This window comes from Megascapheus bottae, chromosome X (genome assembly GCF_031878675.1).
Source record: "Megascapheus bottae isolate mThoBot1 chromosome X, mThoBot2.hap1, whole genome shotgun sequence".
In the NCBI taxonomy this organism is placed as follows: Eukaryota; Metazoa; Chordata; class Mammalia; order Rodentia; family Geomyidae; genus Megascapheus; species Megascapheus bottae.
The window spans coordinates 39,584,605-39,603,024 of record NC_143547.1 but is presented as its reverse complement, the minus strand read 5'-3'; the positions used below and the strand labels follow the sequence as shown (position 1 = coordinate 39,603,024).

Below are 18,420 nucleotides of genomic sequence, written 5' to 3'. Positions count from 1 at the left end.
TTGCCTTTTAATAGTTTATCTTGCCACATGACAAAAGAGAATCTCCCCAGCGAATGTCGGGGAAAGAGCTTGCACGCTCAGAACTTAGCTTCAATGCCTGGCCTGCGCAAGCATGTGGTTGACTTCTGGGGCTATTCCCAGATCTTTGTGGGGTCTATACTGCACATCATGACACAGTGACCTTCCCAAGTGCTTCACTCATTATGCTTCTCTTGTACGCAAGAGTACTCTAATCTGGCTCGACATTTGGAAGGGAGTCCTTAAGAGTCCTCCAGAATGCCGTCCAACTTGATGTCTCCTATCTTTGTTTGTATCTCCCTTATTGGTAGTGGCAGCTACTCAGGATAGATACTTTCACCAGGAATGACCCTGACCTGTCCTAGCCAGTCAAGCCTGAGCTACTCTGTCCACAATCTGTCACCTGTGTGTACTCACAAGTTCTTCTACTTTCGGTACCATTTTCTTACTTTAAAAGAAATCTTCCAGCAAGACATTGGTGACTCATACATATAACCCTAGCTTGTCAAGAGGCTGAGATCTAAGGATGATGATTGAAAACTAGCTCTAGGCAGGAAAGTCCTGGAGACTTTTATCTTCAATTAACCACCAAAAGCAAAACAAAACAGAAACAGAAGTGGATTTGTGGCTCAAGTGATAACCTTGAGAAAAACAAAACAAAACAAAAACAAACAAACAAACAAACAACAACAAAAAAAAACCAGTTCAAGAACAACACTCAAGCCCTGAGTTCAAGCCTCATGACAGAAAAAGAAATCCTCCATTTGGCTAGGTATGTGGCTCATGCCTGTAATCATAGCTGTTTGGGGGATCAAAGTTCCAAGTCAGTCTGGACAAAAAGAAAATGACAGGTCTCTATCTCAACCAATGGCTGAGCACAGTGGCATAAGCCTATCATCCTCTCAAAGTAGGGAAGCCCAGATAAGAAGTTTGGAGCCAGCCAGGCACCAGTGACTCACGCCTGTAATTTTGGCTACTCAGGAAGCTGAGACCTCAGGATCGAGGTTCAAAGCCAGCCCAGGCATGAAAGTCCATGAAATTCATCTCCAATTAACCACGAGAAAGCCAGAAGTGGTGCCATGGTTCAAATGGTAGGGCAGTAGCCTTAAGCTGAAGAGCTCAGGGACAGCACCCAGGCCCTTAAAGACCCATGACCAAAAAAAAAAAAAAGTAGTGTGCAGCACCTGGGGTTGAAAATAACCAATATATAAATGGGTTCAAGTGGAAGAGGATCTGCTTAGCAAGTGTCATAGCCTAAGTTCAATCCCAATGAATAAAAGAAAAATAAAAGGGAAGGGGAATCTCCCTGTTTATACTTTTTCTTGTGCAAACTGTGGAGTTTACATGTTAGTAAAGAAAAAAAAAAGTTGGGCAGGGAGTGTGCCCTAGTGGTAGAGTGCTTGCCTAGCATGCTTGAAGCGCTGGGTTTCAATTCCTAGGTAACACAGACACATGAAAGACCAGAAGTGGTGCTGTGGCTTTAGAGTAGCATGCAAGCCTTGAGCAAAAGAAGAAACTCAGGACTGGCCAAAAAAAAAAGAGAGACAGAACATAGAATAAAAGCTGAATGACTTATTTCGTGCTTGATTTTATTGTTTGGTGTGTTTGTTTTTATATGAAAGTAGCAGCCTTTGCCTTCCTCCAGTATATAGCTCTGACAGGCAGATGGCAAGGCCTCAGTCTATATCCCCTCTCACAACATACCCTTTTCTTCTCCCCTGTACCTGTTTTCTTTGTGCCAGTACTAGGGCTTGAATTCAGGGCCTCACACTCTCATTCATCTTGCTTGCTCACAGCTGGCACTCTACCCCTTGAGCCAAGCCTCTAAGCCCAGTTTTTTGATGGTTATTTTGGAGTTGTAATCACAGACTTTTTTTGCCCAGATGGACTTTGAACATTCAATAATTTACTGCTGAATAACTAGAATTATAAGCATAATGCATTGGCATTCACTTCTTCCCCCTCTTTTGGTATTTTTCATGCATGCATATAAAGTATTTTGATCATATTCACTCCTTATTAACCTCATGTTCAGTCCGTCCCTCTCCAAACTCCCTTCCTCATTTTCCCCCTTCTACTTCTCAATCTTTTTTTTAAATCTAGATTCTACATATAAAAGATAATGTATATTTACCTGAATGTAGCTTATTTTATTTAACACAATGATCTCCAGTTCTATCCATCTTCCTACAATGACAGAATTTCTCTCTTTCTTACAGCTGAGTGATTAATTACTACGTACCCCTTGGTTGACTGACAGTCTTATCTTCCTCCTATTCTTCCCATCCCAGTGCTCATAGCTTTCCCCATGCTCTCTAGAGTACACAGACCATTACAAACCTTCTCTTTGCCTCTGGTGACTTAGATTCTGGCGGAACAAGTGTTCTAAATAAGTCAGGAATATTGTACAAGTACTTTGGAAACAAGAAAGTTAGATCTACATTTTAGTTCTGGTTCCATGAAAGTAAAATAGCAATGCAAGGTGGCCAAGTAGACTTTGTTACAAGACAATTTCCCAAGCTCCAAATGAATGCCTGTGGTACTCAATCTGGGCAGAAGAATCCCAGAAAGTTTGCCAGGGAGAATGACTCATGAGGCAGAAGGACAACTTTCATAAGCTGTAAAGGTGTTGAGCAGGATCAAGGTGTGGAACAGGATAATTAGGGGAGCTTGAGGCTGGCACGGCAGTTAGTTTGGGACCTACATAGGGAAGTGTGGAGTGGATATGGGGAAGGCCAGGTAAAGCCTAACCTCAGCCCTTAGAGGCCGCCTGTATTAGCTGGGGCTCCTGAACAGGGAGCATGTGGAAAAGGCAAAGTTTTGGGGTTTTGTTTTGTTTTTTCAGTTGTGGGGCTTGAACTCAGGGCCTAGATGTTGTCCCTGAGCTCTTTCACTCAAGGCTAGTGCTCTACCATTTTTGAGCCACAGTACCACTTCCAGTTTTCTGGTAGTTAATTGGAGAGAAAAGGCTCATGGATGCTAGGTGCTGGTGGCTCAAAGGAGGTTACTCGGGAGACAGATCTAAAAATCATGGTTCAAAGCCAGCCTGGGCAGGAAAGTCTGTAAGACTCTTCTCTCCAATGAACTACTCAGAAAAAGCTGCTGACGTGGTACTGTGGCTCAAGCGGTATAGCACTAGCTTTGAGCAAAAGAAGCTCAGTGTGAGTTCAAGCCACAAGATTGAAACATTTTTTTTTTAAGTTTTACCATCAGTTCCTTTTTTTATTTTTTGCTAGTCCTAAGGCTTGAACTCAGGGTCTGGGCACTGTCCTTGGACACTTATTGCTAAAGCCTAGTGCTCTGCCACTTGAGCCACAGCACAACTTCCAGCTTTTTCCTGTGTATGTGGTAAGGAGGAATTGAACCCAGGGCTTTGTGCATGCTAGGCGTGCACTCTACCACTAGGCTATGCTGCCGGCCCCAACAACATTTTTTTTTAATGGAGTCTTATGGACTTTCTCTTCAGCTCTCAGCCTCCTGAGAGCTAGAATTTCAGGCATGGGCCACTGACCACTCTCTGAGAAGGCAAGTTTTAAAATGCAGATTCCTCTGAGATCAGAGTTGCCTTTTTTGTTTGCTTTATAATGTCTTTATCATTTGTCTTTCATTCAGAAATAATATACAGTTGTCCCTTGGTGTCCTCAGAGGATTGGTTCCATAACCTTCCCTAAATACCAAAATTCAAAAATGCTTCAATCCTTTCTGTCAAATGGCATATTATTTGCTGCAGCCTATACACATCCTCCCTCGTGCTGAAAAATCAATTCTGGATTACTTACTGTCCCCAATGCAATGGACATGCAATGGACATTTTTACTATATTCAGTAATTCCCTACTTACCCATAGCTTCCCATCCCTGTTTTAACAGTCCCTCCCTCAAGAGACAATGACCTAGTCCACTTACACACACACACACACACACACACACACACACACACACACACACACACACACGCTTCGATCCTGGGGCTTGAACTTAAGGCCTGAACACTGTCCTTGAGGCATTTTTTTGCTCAAGGCTACCACTTGAGCTACAGCTCCACTTCCAGTTGTTGTTTTGGGGTTTTTTTGTGGGGGTGGGGTACTAAATTGGCGATAAGTGTCTCACAGAATTTTCTGCCTGGACTAGCTTCAAATCACAATCCTCAGATCTCAGCCTCCTGAGTAGCTAGGTTTACAGGTGTGAGCCACCAGCTGCAGTTCCTTGTATCCTTCCAAATGTGGGGAGGAAAGAGAGAGACTTGACAACAGTGATATTACATAGCACAATGTACTTTATTTTGAACTCTGGGCCTGAGCGTTATCCTGAGCTCTTCAGCTCAAGGCTACTGCCCTACCCCTTGAGCCACAGCACCACTTCCTGTTTAATTGGAGATAAGAGTCTCATGTTCTTTAGTGCTAGGGCTGGCTTTGAACTGCGATCCTCAGCCTCCCGAGTAACTAGGATTACAGGCATGAGCCACCTCACCTGGCCTTACTTTCTTCATATAACTCCATCTCCAAATATTCCATATCACCTGCTGAGTATTTCATGATATGGCTGAACCACAGTTCATCCATCCCACCTGTCTTTGATTGAAGTGGGGTTATTGACAGTATTTTTGCTCTCACATTTACTTCAATATATATTTTAGCCATGTATCAAGACATTTCTTTTGAGCCAGTGTCTTGCTATGTAGCCCAGACTGGCCTCACACTCAATCTTTCTGCCTCAGCCTCTCTAATACTGGAATTACAGGAATTACCATTACTGAAATTACCATACCCAGGTGTTCAGCATCTTTATATATGTGTAGCATGAATCCCTTTGAGTTAGAATTAGTGGATAAACAGGAATGTGCATTTGATTTTTTTAATTAAATGCACTTATTTATTTATTCGTGGTGCTGGAGATTGAACTCAGTCTTACATATGCTAGACAAGCACAGTGCCACCAAGGTGTAATCCCAGCCCTTGTTTGTTTGTTTTTGCTGGTCCTGGGGCTTGAACCCAGGGCCTAGGCACTGTCCCTGAGCCTCTTTGTGCTTAAGGCTAGCACTCTGCTTCTTGAGCCACAGCACCACTTCCAGCTTTTTCTGAATGGTTTATTGGAGACAAAGAGTCTCACGAATTTTTCTTCCTGGGCTGGTTACAAACCGTGATCTCAGCCTGCTGAGTAGCTAGGATTACAGGAGTGAGCCACTAGCATCTGGCCTGTTTACTTCTGTTTCACAGAAAAACAGTGTGTATATTTATGGCATAGTATGTGGTACATAGTATTGCTACGTTTAAACATTGTGTAATGATTAATTTGGACTATTTAGGGTATCTGTGATCTCACACATATGTCATTTCTTTGCAACTAGAACATTCAAAATACTGTCTTCTAGGTACTTTGATTTATATGGTATGATATTTATTTTGTTTTGTGGTGCAAATGCTCTATTACTGAGCTATATCCGTAGTACATTGGAACCAGTATGAATCATAACCACTGTTCTACATACTGACATCACAGAACTTCTTCCTGTCTAGCTGGGTCTTTGGTCCAGTTAACGAATCTTTCCCCATATGCATTTTTCCATACCTTCCTCAGCCTTAATTTTACTCTAAATCTCAACTTTACTCCCTACATCTGTCTACATCTACAGCTCATGGATGCAAAGGTTTTTTTTTTTTTAGATTATACATATAAGTGGAATCACACAATATTTGTCTTTCTGTATTTGGCTTATTTTACTAACCTTTAACATTTCTAGTCTAGCCATGTTGCCACCAATGGCAGGACTTCCTTTTATAAGTGAAAATAATATTCGATTGTGAGTATACACCACATTTTCTTTCTCTACTCATCTGTTGATGGGCACGCAGATTGTCTCTATCCCTCTGCTATTGTGAATAGTGCCGCTATAAACATGGGTGTGTCAGTTCCTCTGTCAATACTGATTTCATTTCCTCTGAACATATATACCCAGTAGTGGGATTTCTGAATTGAGTGGTAATTCTATTTTTAAGTTTTGGAGAACCCTCTATAGTGCTCTTCCTGATAGCTGTGGTTATTAGCAGCTTCACCAACAGCCTGTAGTTGTTCTGTTTTCACCAGTATTTGTTACCTTCTATCTTAGTTGTTTTGATGATCATCTTTACAGAGCTGGCTATTCAGTTTTTTCTCCCATGTTTCTTCTGCTGATCCTAGGGCTTGAGCTAAGGGCCTTGAACTTGTTAGATGCTATACCACTTGACTTGCTGTACCACTTATAGGTAGGTGGTCTACCACTTAAGCCACAACCCCAGCCTTTAGTGCCTGTTCTTTTTCAGTTATGATCTCAATTATTTTATCAGACTGACCTTTACCACGATCCTCCTGACACTTCATGCACAGGTGGGATGCAGATCTTTATTGGTTGGAAGATGGAGTCTGCTGAGCTTTTTGCCTAGTCTGACTTCACACTACCATCCTGTCAATCACTGCCTCCTGAGATGCTAGGACTATAGGCATGAATCACCACACCCAGCTTTTCTTTCTCTTTCTTCTTCGATATTCCTCCCTCTCTCTCTCCCTCTCCCCTCTCTCTGTCTCTGTCTCTATCTCTGTCTCTCTTCCTCTCTCTCTCTCTCTCTCTCTCTCTCTCTCTCTCTCTCTCTCTCTCTCTCTCTCTCTCTCTCTCTCTCTCTCTCTCTCTCTCCCTCTCCCCCCTTGAAAGTCTTTGTATATTCTGGATATCAACCCCTTGTGAAATATGTAGTTGGTAAATATTTTCTCCCATGCACACATCATGTCTTCATGCTGTTGATCATGCTGTACAGAAGCATTTTCGTTTCATATAATCCTATTTGTCACAGCTTATGCCAAAACTCTCCAATAATGTTTGTCCTGCCTGAACCTCCTCAGCAGCCAAATTACCCTTTACCCCACCCTTTCCATCACAGCATGGAAAGGTCTCAAACTTGGTGAGTCTACTGGGTGCCAAGATTACAGGCACAGATCACCACACCCAGCTTCTATTATCATCCTTAGTTGTTTTTTTTATTTTTTAAGTTAAACCTTCTTACTTTGAGTCCATCATGTTTGCATTTATGAAAACTAGGTCCTACTTTGGTTCTTTTTTCCCCAGACAACTTTAAGGCCACAAATACTTTCCACTTACGATGCTCCCAACTAAAGGCAGAAGGTCTTTTCTTTCTGTGAGATGTTCAGTATTGAGACAAGCTGAGTTCTATACTCTTCTCTCAACCATTTCCCCATTTTCCTTGGAATTGATGGTGTAGAAATTCACCTCACCTGCAGATAGGGGGACTCTGGCCAGGTTCCCCTCCCTTTTTCATCTTTACTTATTTTTGGAATACAGTCTCCTATTTTTCCCCAGGCCACACTTAATCCACAACCCTCCCCACTATGGCTTCCTGAGTTGCTGAAATTTCAGGCATGCTCCACCACACCTGGCTTCTTTCTTTCTTCTTTCTTTCTTCTTTCTTTCTTTCTTTCTTTCTTTCTTCCTTCCTTCCTTCCTTCCTTCCTTCTTTCTTTCTTCTTTTTTTTTTGCCTGTCCTGGCACTTGAACTCAGGGCTTGGACACTATCCTTGGACACATTTTGCTCAAGGCTAGCACTCTGCCACTACTGACTTTTTTTCTGTGTATGTGGTACCCAGGAATTGAACTCAGGGTATCATGCATGCTAAACGAACACTCTACCACTAGGCCACACTCCTGGCCCTGGCTTATTTCTTTACCATGGAGATCTCACTAACTTTTTCCTAGGGTTTCCTTCAAATCATGGTCCTCCCACTCTCCACTTCTTTCTATTTTCATTTTTTAAATATTATTGTATATGATCAGAGATACACAGGTATTGTACCTTTGTGTTCCTCCCCTAATTGTATGCTCCTTTGGTCTCACTGTGTGTGATTGCCTAGAGTCCTGAATAATTTATAATATGCCAGTGTATTTTAGGTCTACCTTCTACATAGCAGAGAAAAAACATGCACCATTTGTCTCTCTGAGATTAGCTCACCTCTTTTAACATGATTTGTTATAGGTCCCTCCATTTCCATTTCTTTTTTTTTGAAATATGTATATATATAATTTTACTGTTATTATTAAGGTGTCATTCAGAGGAGTTACCATTTCATAATTCAGTTAATGAGTATATTTCCTTTTGGATGATGTCATCTCAATCTCTACTGTTTTGTTTTGGCAATCCTGGGGCTTGAACTCAGGACCTGGGCATTGTCCTTGAGCTTTATTTGAGGCTAGCACTCTTCCACTTGAGCCACAGCACCACTTTCAGCTTTTTCTGTGTATGTGGTATCAAAGACTTGAACTCGGGCCTCCGTGCATGCTAGGCAAGAACTCTATGCACTAGGCCATATTCCTGGCCCAATCTCCACTTCTCGAGTAGCTGGGATTGTAGATATGAGCCACCACTTCTGGCCAATTTTGTGTTTGGTGGCACTGGAGTTTAGAACTCAGAGCTATGTGCTTTCTACAGAGGCACCCTAATACTTTAGCCATTCCTCCAACCCTATTGCTCCTCTTTTGTAGATGAAGAAACTAAGGCACAGACAGGCTTACAGCCCTACTACATAGAGCCCACCTTTTTACTCAAGGATACATAATACATTTGAGTGATAACCTCCTGTAGAGAGACATCTTGTATCACAGTTCACAGACCTCTCCCAAGTGCAAGTAGAAACCCTTAGGGTATATTGCTTGGGTGACATAATTCTTGGCATAAGATTGAAAATGGAAATTTTTTTTCTATTGTCAGTGTCACAGTAGAAGGTACCTGTCTGCCTATTGAAGAGCTCTAGGTATCCTTGAAACAAATGTGAAGAGGGCTTTGATCAAACACCAGTGACTCATAGCTATAATCCTGGCTACTCAGGAGGCTGAGATCTGAAGCTCACAGTTCGAAGCCGGCCCAGGCAGAAAAATCTGAGACACTCCATTTCCAATTAACCATCAAAAAGCTAGACAGAAGGTGTGACTCAGGTGGTAGAGTATCAGCTGTAATTGAAAAATCCAAGTGAGAGTGTGAGGCCCTGAGTTCAATTCCTACTACTGGTGTATGCACGCGCGCGCATGTGCACACACACACACACACACACACACACACACACACACACAGTGCTTAGAGCAAATGTTAGATCTAGCCCTCAGTTTGACAACAGCCTTTACTAAGAGTTCACCATTTCAACACAGGGTACAGTGAAGCAACCACATTGCAAAGCTCTTTCTAGAACCAAAATGTTGTCACAATGTCTCCTTGCAAGCAGTGTCGCCTGATTGGATGATTATAGGACCATGAGGCCTGATCTGCACTACTTAGTCTAAAGATGAAACCAGGAGAGTGGGGAGGGCCATCTTAGTGCCTGGCCCCCATTGCCATGGCCTCTGTTGCCATGGTCTCCAGGAAGCTTCACTTAGGATTTCCCTCAACTACTTATGACATCCATCAAGAAGCAGGACCTCAGCCAGGTGCCAGTGGCTCACACCTGTAAGCCTGAGATCTGAGGATTGCGGTTCAAAGCCAGCCCAGGCATGAAAGTCCGTAAGACTCTTAAATCCAATTAACTGACAGAAAACCGGAAGTGGCACTGTGATTCAAGGGGTAGAGCGGTAGCCTTGAGCTGAAGAGCCCAGGGACAACACCCAGGCCCCAAGTTCAAGTCCTATGACCCACAAAAAAAAGAAAAAAGAAGAAGGATCCTCTAGCAGACAAGAAAAAAAGCTTGTAAGAGAAAAGATTCAAGAAATAAAGGAAGTAATTAAGCAAACACATAGAAAGAGTAGGTGGAATGAATTTGGTGCAAGGCCCAGAAAGCACTTCAGGTTTGTTTGTTTTTTTTTTCCTTTTTTTCATATATTTTTATTGTAATTAATAGAATGGCTACATTATATTCACCAGACAGAAGGTGCATTACTTCACAAACATTGATAACCTTTCTCATGTCTTGGTCCCCATTTCCTTCCCCCCACCCCCACCCCTCATCTTGTTTTCCCCCCTTCGCTATCCAATTTCAAATAACCAAATATGCATTTATCCAATATATCAGATAACAAAGTGAAATACTGTAACAATATGAGATAACCAAGGGACAGCAAAAAAGATAAGAGATAACATAGTACATTAAGGACAACAATCACTCATTATATGGCTTTTGTTTTTATATCCTAGAGGTCCTTTCATTTAGCGTCATACTATATGGCCTTATGCATCTAGGTTTTGCTCTATTGCAAATCTCTGCTAGGAGAGCCCAAGGTTTCTACTGATTATCACAAATGAGGGAAACCATTGAGCCTAGTTCCTTTGAGTCTGGCTTACTTCACTTAATATGAATTTTTCTAAGTCTTTCCATTTCCTTACAAATGGGGCGATGTCGTTCTTTCTGACAGCAGCATAGAATTCCATTGTGTATAAATACCACATCTTGTTGATCCACTCATCATCTGAGGGGCATCTGGGTTGGTTCCATATCTTTGCTATGGTAAATGGTGCTGCAATGAACATCATTGTGCTAATGGCTTTAGTATGCCCTTGTTTCTGGACGGTTGGGTAAATGCCAAGTATTGGAATTGTTGGGTCATAGGGGACTTCTATGTTTAGCCTTTTGAGGCACTGCCATACTGCTTTCCATAGTGTTCAACCAACAGTGTAGTAGTGATCCCTCCTGGCCACATCCCTTCCAGCATCTGTTGTTATTAGATTTTTTGAACCTGGCCATTCTAACTGAAGTGAGTTGGAATCTTAGAGTTGTTTTTATTTGCATTTCTTTTATGACCAGAGATGTCGAGCATTTCTTCATGTGTCTGTAGGCCACTAGGAATCCATGGAACATTCCTCAGAATAATAAGGGCTGTGTATGACAAATCCACAGCTAGTATTATACTTAATGGCAAAAAGCTAAAGCCATTCCCTCTAAAATCAGGAACGAGACAAGGATGCCCACTCTCTCCTCTCCTCTTTAACATAGTATTAGAATTCCTAGCCAGAGCAATAAGGCAAGAAGCAAGCATAAAGGGGATCCAAATAAGGAAAGAGGAAGTGAAACTTTCCCTCTTTGCAGATAACATGATTCTGTATTTAAAGAACCCTATAGACTCCACTCCCAAGCTCCTTGAGCTGATTCAAATCTTTGGCAAGGTAGCAGGGTATGAAATTAACCCTGAAAAATCAACTGCCTTCCTCTATGCCAACAGTGAGAGGAACGAGGCAACAATCAGGAAAGCAACTCCTTTTGCAATAGCCTCAAAGAAAATAAAGTACCTAGGAATTATCTTAACTAAGAATGTAAAGGACCTTTTTTTGATTTGATTTTTTTCTTTATTAACGTTGATTTTTACATCATATTTTAAATGACAGGTTTAACAAACAAGTATTCAAGAAGTGAATCTCTATTTACAATCACTGGGACTTAGTATTCAGAACTTAATCAAAATTAGGCTAAGGGTTTGTATGTCATAGAAACATTAATTTTAGAAAATAAAGCATTATGTCTATAGAGTCATAGGTTTTTATATCTATATAGTTATGTTTATATTTCCATTACCATGTCCATAGCATTGGGTATGCAGGTATTGAGTCCTCGCTCTTATACTCTTTGGATTTAATAGCCACATATTAAGGATACCATGCGCCTTTTGTTCCTTAGGTCTTGACTTGTCTCACTCAGCATGATTCGCTCTAGATTCATCCACTTCCCTGCGAATGCCATTATTTTATCTTGTCTGTTGGCTATGTAGAATTCCATTGTGTATATATACCACATTTTCTGTATCCATTCATCTGCAGTAGGGCATCTGGATTGTTTCCATCGCCTGGCTATTGTGAATAGTGCAGAGATGAACATAGCTGAGCAGGTGTCCTTGTCATATCTTGGGTTATGATGTTTAGGGTAAATGCCCAGAAGTGGTATGGCGGGATCATAGGGAAGGTCAATTTTCACTTCTTTAAGAAACCTCCACACTGCTTTCCAGAGTGGCTGATCTAGTTTACATTCCCACCAGCAGTGTAGCAGGGTTCCTTTTTCTCTACAACCATATCTTAAGATATGATGAACTAAGGGGGCTGGGTCAGAATTTACTCAGAAGTACAAATTATATGGCAGCCAGGTGGAACGAATGGGTATAGCAATTTTTTGCCCTGGATTTTCCAGAAAAGTCCCAGTTTCAAGTACTCACTTCTGTGTGTCACACCAAGAATCCTGATTTGTCATTCAGAAAATAAGGTCACTGTAGTTAGAGTGGCTTTCTAAGTTATCCAGGAAAGCCTTATTTAGAATCCACCCCCCCACCGCACTTGGCAGGGAGTCCCCATAGGGCCTGTGTCTGAACCCTGAAGACTTGACTGAAGTAGTATCTTAAACAGCCAAGAAATTTCAAAGTGTTTCTGAGTGCTGCACCTCTTTAGCAGAGCCTAGCAGGAAACACGTGATGGTTTTGACATATACAGACTTCAATATTTTTATTTGCTGCATTAACTCTAGCTATGTAGGAAATTTCCTCATTTGTAAAACCAGATAGGACACAGGGATATTTTGCACGTCTGATGAGATGTTTCTTTCCACATACTGTGTGAAGGATTTGAGGGATGGCTTGGGTAGTAGAGGACCAGCCAGTAAGTGAACATGTCAGTTACCAAGTTCAAGTTCTGATGTCAGAAAATAAAAACCACAAAACATTGTGTGAATTCAAGCTGTTAGCATCAATCCCTTCCATCAACAAAGAAACATATACTACATGTATGCTGTATGCTAGCCAAGAGACTGAGCCTGGGGTCCAGAGATGAGCAACACAGATAGGGGTTTCCACTCACATGGGAGCTTTCAACCCAAGAGAGTATGGAGACATTAACCAAGGAACCATCCCATGCAAAAAGCAAGCATTTAAGCAATATGGTAGGATTGCTATTTGAAAAAGCTAAAACTATGAACATGGCTCATGTAATAGAATGCCTGCCCAAGAAGAGCAAGGCCTTGAATTCAAATCTTATCGCCAATTAAAAACTGATAATGAGCTGAAATTATGTGGGAGGCAAGGCCCAGTGTTAGAACACTTGCGTAATATGTGCTTTGGGTTCCATCCCCAGCACTGAAAAAAGAAAAGTGATAAAAAGCTGTGATTGCTGTGTAAATCCAAAGGGCAAGAAAGGAGGTTAGAGGCCTGGGAGTTTGGCCTAGTAGTAGCATTAAGACCCAAGTTCAATTTCCCAGTACCACATACACAGAAAAAAACCAGATGTGGTGTTATGGCTCAAGTGATAGAGCTCTACAATTGAGGAAAGCCCAAGGACAGTGCTCAGGCCCTGAGTTCATGCCCCAGGCCAAGAAAGAAAGGAAGAAAGAAAGAAAGAAAGGAAGAAAGAAAGGAAGGAAGGAAGGAAGGAAGGAAGGAAGAAAGGAAGGAAGGAAGGAAGGAAGGAAGGAAGGAAGGAAGGAAGGAAGGAAGGAAAAGAAAGGAAGAAAGAAAGGAAGGAAAAGAAAAGAAAGAAAGGGAAAGGAAGGAAGGAAAAGAGAAAGAAAGACAGAAAGAGAGAGAGAAAGAAAGAAAAGAAAAAAGAAAGTAGGCTAGAATGAGGGCTTTAAGTGGCTTCTGCCAAAGATGGTAGCCTGGATGAGGGACGGCTGAGAAATGGTTCGAATATGGACAGAGTTTCAGGAGAAAATCAATAGATGTTGATGTTAGACTAACTCTGAGGCATAAGGAAGAAGCCTCCTGAAGGCCACTGTGAGAAGAATGCATTTCCCTGCTTCTTTGGTAAAGCAAAGCAGTGCCAATCCTTCAGTCTGCTAATCAATTGCTACATTTGATCTTCCCTAAGCACTCGGTAACATGTGCCTTTGGGAGAATGATCAAATCAAATATATGGCAATGAGGCTGTATAGTAGATACATCAACTCCTCCCCTCTTCCCTTTTTTTAAACCTTTACCATACTGCTATTTGAACTCTGAGCCTCACACTTGCTGCGCAGATGCTCTACCACTTGCATTTCCCTTTAAAGCTGTAGCCTCTGTTTCCTAAGTTTCCCCCCCCCCCGGGAGCTGATGCTACATGCCTGTGATTCTAGCTACTCAGGAGGCTGAGATCAGAGAATTCACTGGAAATATAAGTTCATAAGCTTGTATTTCCAATGAACCACCAAAAAAGTAAGACGTGCCTGGGGGCTCAAGGGGTAGAGTACTAGCATTCAGTGAAAAAACTAATGGACAGTGCTTCGATCCTGAATTCATGTTACACTACCAAAACCAAAAATATATCTAGGGAATCAATCTGTGCTCTTCAAATCAATTTTCTCTTAAGCCTTTAGCCCAAGAGATTTCAGGCCAGAAGAGAAAGGAGACTAGAAAGGCCACAAAGAAGTTTGAGTTCCATAACAGTTCATCACACTTAACTCCAGTTAACCATCCTATAGCTGTTGCAAGACGATTTCACATCAATTATGTATTATCACCTGCAAGTTCAGGACTAGAGCAGTCCCCTGACTCCTGGTCCAGTGCTCTGGCTCCTTACTGTGCTGCTGACTCCTTAGTCATTTTTTAGTGTTTTTTAGTGAGGTGGGGGTTTTGAGATCAGGAAAAAAGTTTCAGTAGATATCCAAGGCCCTTCTTTATCTGAAGTGGTTTATTCCATATGCATTGAAAAAGAATGTAAAGAAATTGTTCCCACCGGGCCTGTCCCCTCAACTCTCTGGCAGGGCTTTCATTTCTCTAGCCTGGCAGGTGTACCCTTCAGAAGCTATTATCTACTTGACAATTGCCCCAAACCTCTCGTCTTTTCCTCTTTCAATTAGGCTCTAAGGACTGAGGTTCCCATCTGCCTTGGAGCAAAGAGATCTCTTGTTATACCTGTTTTGCAGAAGCTGATGGGATTTTCTCCTTTCCCAACCTCTATAACTCTCCTTTCAGGACACTTGACCCTCTTAGTGATTTTTTAACTGCAGGTGGCAATTAAATTGGTTTCCCAAACGTAGCCCAAGCCATCTTTCCAAAGTTCCCTGCATTTACTGTGAGCTTTGCCACCCCTGAACCAGGAAAGGAAAAAGATATCACATACACACACACACACACACACACACACACACACACACACACACTTTCCTGAGTTGTTATTTTTTTCCTTTTCTAAGTAGGCCTAAATTCACATGAAAATGACAAAATTGTAGGATGAATTTGCATTGGGCAGGTTTATCTCAGCTTTAAGAACAAATTGCACTAGGCACCAGTGGCATTCGCTCATGATTTTGACACTACTCAGAATGAGATAAGGAGGATCACAGTTCAAGGCCAACCCTAGGGACTGGTGACTCACACTGTAATATTAGCTAGTCAGGAGACTGAGACCTGAGGATCTCAGGGCAAAACCAGTCCAGGCAGGAAAACCCATGAGACCCTTATCCCCAATCCACCACCAAAAAGCCAAAAGTTTATCTGTGGCTGAAGTGGTGGAAAGCCTGCCTTGAGTGAAAAATGCTAAGCAAATATGAAGACCAAGTTCAAGCTCTAGTACCAGTAATAAAAAAGGCTATTTTTAGAAGAAGTTTATTCAAGGGGAATTGTGTGCATATATGGAAATATCCCAGTAAAACCCCCTGATATGACAAAAAGTATGCTAGATAAAAGATGAAATTCTAAAAATTTCACAAATGAGAATGAAAATTCACATGATTCTCATTTATAGCTGGGCATGGTGGTACACACATCTGTCTGCCCAACTACACTGAGAAGTTTCAAATAGGCAGATGAAGGTCTGGGCAGAAATCAAGACCCTATCTAAAAAACAACTACTGCAGGTCGGGAGTTTGGCCTAGTGGTAGTGTGCTTGCCGAACATGTACAAAGACCCGGGTTCAATTCCTCGGTACCCCATACATAGAAAAAAGCCAGAAGTGATGCGGTCACTCAAGTGGTAGAGTTCTAGCCTTGAGAAAGTCCAAGGACAGTGCTCAGGCCCTGAGCCCAAGGCCTTGGACTGGCAAAAAGAAAAGAAAAACTAGTACAACAAAAGGCTGGAGGCTTGACTCAGCAGTACAGTACCTGCCTAACAAGCTTGAAGCCCTGAGTTCAAACCTCTGTACTCCCCAATAGTACTGAAGGTTTTTTTCCAGTCCTGGGGCTTGAACTCAGGGCCTGAGCACTGTCCTTGGACTTTCTCAAGGCTAGAACTCTACCCACGTGAGCTACAGCACCACTTCTGGCTTTTCTCAAGGGTAGCACTCTACCATGTAAGACCAAATCAATACTAATGGCTTTTTCTGTGTATATGATACTGAGGAATCAAACTCAGAGCTTCGTGCATGCTTGGCAAGCACTCTACCACTAAGCCACGCTCCCAGCCCCAGTACTGAAAGTTTCTTCTTTTTTTGCCAGTCCTGGGCTTGAGCTCAGGGCCTGAGCACTGTCCTTGGACTTTCTCAAGGCTAGAACTCTACCCCTTGAGCCTCAGCACAACTTCCGGCTTTTTCTATATATGTGGTACCAAGGAATCGAACCCGGGTCTTTGTGCATGCTAGGCAAGCACTTTAACCACTAGGCCAAACTCCCGGCCCCTGAAAGCTTTAAGTAATAAGTACATGTCCAAGTCTTTTCTCTATCCCCCTGCAAGCCCATCTTACAATCTTCACAGGTCCAAGTGAGAGTAATTCCTGTGGGTCTTCCTAGCCATGTTTCCTCCATGCATCCACACGTGAGATGGTCTTGTCTACATATTGGTCCATTGATTTCCCTTTATCTTTGAACTTACTGTTAACTAGGCCAAATGCTTAACTACTGAGCTTCATCCCTAGCCTTCATCCTTCTTCATTTCATCTCAGTGTGTGTGGGGGCATGCAGAGCTCACCTGCTGGTGAGCATGCAGCACCGTGGCCCCTACCAAGATGTAAACCTAAGGACAAGCTACAGGGAGAAGTCTGACATTTTTAGAGCTAGTCACATACATATTCCTCCACTGATCTGAAATAGCTCCTGTATTATACCTAAGTGCTTAGATGGATAGAGTTGGTGTGGAACTGTTATTTTCTTTCATCTAGCTATGTGCAAATTTAGGATCTAATACCCCTCATCGCCAGTACAAAGTAAAAAGAGAGCTGAGAGTATACTACAGCTCAGCAGTAAAGTGCTTGATTAGTATATGCTTTCTCTAGCTCTGGTTTCATTCCTAGCACTGCAAAAATAAGAATACAATTACTTTTAACAATGTTTTATTTGACCCAGTATGTACCTATAAGATCCCAAGCAATAAATACTAGAATTTATTCATGAGATATTTTACATTCTTTGTTGCATCTGAAGTCAAGTTGGCTACTGGAGTGGACAGTGGAGGTCGAACAAACAGAGGGGTCTAAAATGAAAGTTTTCGAGCCTCTGTGTTTGGTAGGAATAGATTAGCAGACTGATGCTGAGGGTAGAAACCCCAATTTCACTCCTCTGGGCAACTCCTGGGGCCTTGCTTGGGCCACCAATGAATCCCACATGTTGAGTGCTGAGCAGAAGAGCCCACAGCAGGCCAACCCTCCCCCACAACTCCCACCCTCTGTACTGATCAGGCTCTGCTTTGACCACAGAGGAGATAAAAAAGGGCCTGGTGCTCTGGAGATGAGGATCTGAGGCGTGTGACAGGTTCCCTTTTCTCTGCTTCCAGAAGCCCCTCTTCATTGCTTCTTGCACTTATTGTTCTCAAACCCCAAGGCTCAGTTCCTTTATTTTTCAAAAGCAGAATGGTGTGGCAACTGGGCTCTGAAGAAAGCCCTGGTGCTGCGGCCACAGGAGGGTGTGGTGGGAGGAACCCACATCGCAGGTTGCTCAGCCTGCAAATCTTCAGCCTCTGGGATCCGGGGCAGCAGTGATGACAGCCATGGAGGCCTGGAATGGTAAGCAGAGCCACAGCTGTACACTGTGAGGGGACTTGAACTGGCAGTCTGATGTCTGATGGGTGCTGGCAGTGTGGGTGGAGTCAGGTATCTGGACAGCCTACGGACATAGCAAGTCAGCTTTGGCTTAGCTTGAAATCACCAAGCCAGGTTTGAGAAGCATTTGGACATCCCAACAGGCTAGAAACTTGGCCCCCTGGGGTTGGCAGGAAGCTGAAAAAATGTGATTACCCCCATATGCCATATGCAGTTCTTGGGCAAAGGTGGTGGCCCCATGCCCACTGCTTGATGACTTCCAAACCAGCCTTTTTCCGTGGTTTGCCCTCTCTAGCTGGCTGGGTATTAGGACCAAGCCAAGGACTAGCCAGGAGTTCTGAGTCTCTCTGCCTCAGGAGAAAGGAATTTCTTCCTCTGGCGGCCTGGAAGGGAGCTTTTGGTCACCAGCATTCTATGTCCAGTTCCCCAATGCTTGGGCACTGCCTGGGGATAAAATACAGCACAGCCCCTCCACTCCTCCTTTTACCCTCTTGTCAGGGTACCAGACTCATGAAAAAACC

General features: G+C 42.7%; 1 protein-coding gene across 2 annotated transcripts in view; it reads left to right on the top strand.

The window, feature by feature from the left end:
• Nhsl2 (NHS like 2) overlaps window positions 1–18,420 on the top strand; it is a 273,835-nt gene that overhangs the window by 196,505 nt on the left and 58,910 nt on the right. The gene's annotated exons all lie outside the window — the stretch shown is intronic.